We start from the raw sequence: 2,500 nt of genomic DNA, 5'->3' as shown, positions 1-2,500 counted from the left end.
CGGGCCACCAGGTCAACCCGCTGCCTGTATGGGGTTGACCTGGTGGCCGCTTTCCTTCCCGGCCACCAGGTCAACCCGCTGAATGTATGGGGTTGACCTGCTGGCCGCTTTCCTTCCCGGCCACCAGGTCAACCCGCTGAATGTATGGGGTTGACCTGCTGGCCGCTTTCCTTCCCGGCCACCAGGTCAACCCGCTGAATGTATGGGGTTGACCTGCTGGCCGCTTTCCTTCCCGGCCACCAGGTCAACCCGCTGAATGTATGGGGTTGACCTGCTGGCCGCTTTCCTTCCCGGCCACCAGGTCAACCCGCTGAAAGTATGGGGTTGACCTGCTGGCCGCTTTCCTTCCCGTCCACCAGGTCAACCCGCTGAATGTATGGGGTTGACCTGCTGGCCGCTCTGCTTCCCGGCCACCAGGTCAACCCCCTGCCGGTATGGGGTTGACCTGCTGGCCGCAGAGGGGCAGGCTCCGGGTTGACCTGGTGGCCGGCAGGGACTTAAGCCCCAGGGCCCCTGGCAGGGCGACCCTGCCCTTGTTCCCCAGAAAAGGAGAGAGCTGGCTCGCAGCGGGAAAAGCTGCCTACGGCACCTGGGATTCCCAGGCGGTCACCCATCCAAGTACTAGCCAGGCCCGGGACGGTTTACCTTCCGAGATCGGACGGGATCGGGGGCCTTCCGTCCGGTATGGCCGTAGGCACTCGGCTCCGGTCCGCCTCGTCCCCTTTCCCTTACTGACTCCCCTGCCTCGGGTGGGCCCGATCCTTTTTTCCGTTTTTTTTTTTTCGCTCCGGAGGCTTCATGAGCCCCCCCCAACACCCCTTTGGGGGTCGGTGAAAATTTTTTTTTCAGACTTCCAGGGGCCCGATCCTGGCCGCGGGCACCCGGCTCCGGGCACCCGGCTCCGGGCCGCCTCGTCCCCTTTCCCTTACTGACTCCGCTGCCTCGGGTGGGCCCGATCCTTTTTTCCGTTTTTTTTTTCCGCTCCGGAGGCTTCGTGAGCCCCCCCCAACACCACTTTGGGGGTCGGTGAAAAAATTTTTTTCAGACTTCCAGGGGCCCGATCCTGGCCGCGGGCACCCGGCTCCGGGCACCCGGCTCCGGGCCGCCTCGTCCCCTTTCCCTTACTGACTCCCCTGCCTCGGGTGGGCCCGATCCTTTTTTCCGTTTTTTTTTTTTTTCGCTCCGGAGGCTTTATGAGCCCCCCCCAATACCACTTTGGGGGTCGGTGAAAAAAATTTTTCAGACTTCCAGGGGCCCGATCCTGGCCGCCGGCACCCGGCTCCGGGCACCCGGCTCCGGGCCGCCTCGTCCCCTTTCCCTTACTGACTCCCCTGCCTCGGGTGGGCCCGATCCTTTTTTCCGTTTTTTTTTTTTCGCTCCGGAGGCTTTATGAGGCCCCCCCTAACCGTTTTTGGGGTCGGTGAAAATTTTTAGTCAGACTTCCAGGGGCCCGATCCTGGCCGCGGCTTCGCAGGCTGGCCTGGGGGGGGGGGCATCTCTAGCTCCGGCCGCGGACGGCGAGACGCTCGGCCACCAGGTCAGCCCGGAGGAAAAGGCTGAAAAAAATGTCTAAGTCCCCCCGGGACACCAGGTCAACCCGGAGGAAAAGGCTGAAAAAAAGTCTAAGTCCCCCCGGGACACCAGGTCAACCCGGAGGAAAAGGCTGAAAAAAATGTCTAAGTCCCCCCGGGACACCAGGTCAACCCGGAGGAAAAGGCTGAAAAAAAGTCTAAGTCCCCCCGGGACACCAGGTCAACCCGGAGGAAAAGGCTGAAAAAAAGTCTAAGTCCCCCCGGGACACCAGGTCAACCCGGAGGAAAAGGCTGAAAAAAAGTCTAAGTCCCCCCGGGACACCAGGTCAACCCGGAGGAAAAGGCTGAAAAAAAGTCTAAGTCCCCCCGGGACACCAGGTCAACCCGGAGGAAAAGGCTGAAAAAAATGTCTAAGTCCCCCCGGGACACCAGGTCAACCCGGAGGAAAAGGCTGAAAAAAAGTCTAAGTCCCCCCGGGACACCAGGTCAACCCGGAGGAAAAGGCTGAAAAAAAGTCTAAGTCCCCCCGGGACACCAGGTCAACCCGGAGGAAAAGGCTGAAAAAATGTCTAAGTCCCCCCGGGACACCAGGTCAACCCGGAGGAAAAGGCTGAAAAAAATGTCTAAGTCCCCCCGGGACACCAGGTCAACCCCGAGGAAAAGGCTGAAAAAATGTCTAAGTCCCTGCTCGGCCATCAGGTCAACCCCATTCAAAGTGACGGGTTGACCTGATGGCCGGCAGTCTCACGGAAGTCCGGATGGGGTCGCCAAAAGTGCCCTCGGCCGACCGAGAGAACCAGGAGGTCGGATAGGATTTCAGATTGGTCCCCCTAAATTGGCGGTTGGATTTTTCGACTAGTTCATTTTGACGGGTGCGAGGAGATTTCTGAGAACAGGTTTTTCGGAACCTGTGAGAACCAGAGATGAGCCTCGGGGACCAATCTGCGCGTTGTACCCGATCTTGTGAG

The 2,500-nt window shown here is 59.9% G+C and overlaps 1 non-coding gene across 1 annotated transcript; it reads right to left on the bottom strand.

Moving 5' to 3' along the window:
• Positions 1–577: 577 nt before the first annotated feature.
• LOC141979772 (5S ribosomal RNA) lies at positions 578–696 on the bottom strand. The gene has a single exon (XR_012637164.1). It is a non-coding gene; the product is annotated as a 5S ribosomal RNA (ribosomal RNA).
• Positions 697–2,500: the final 1,804 nt, after the last annotated feature.

This window comes from Natator depressus, chromosome 28 (genome assembly GCF_965152275.1).
Source record: "Natator depressus isolate rNatDep1 chromosome 28, rNatDep2.hap1, whole genome shotgun sequence".
NCBI classification, from domain to species: Eukaryota; Metazoa; Chordata; order Testudines; family Cheloniidae; genus Natator; species Natator depressus.
This window is presented reverse-complemented; position numbering and strand designations above follow the sequence as displayed.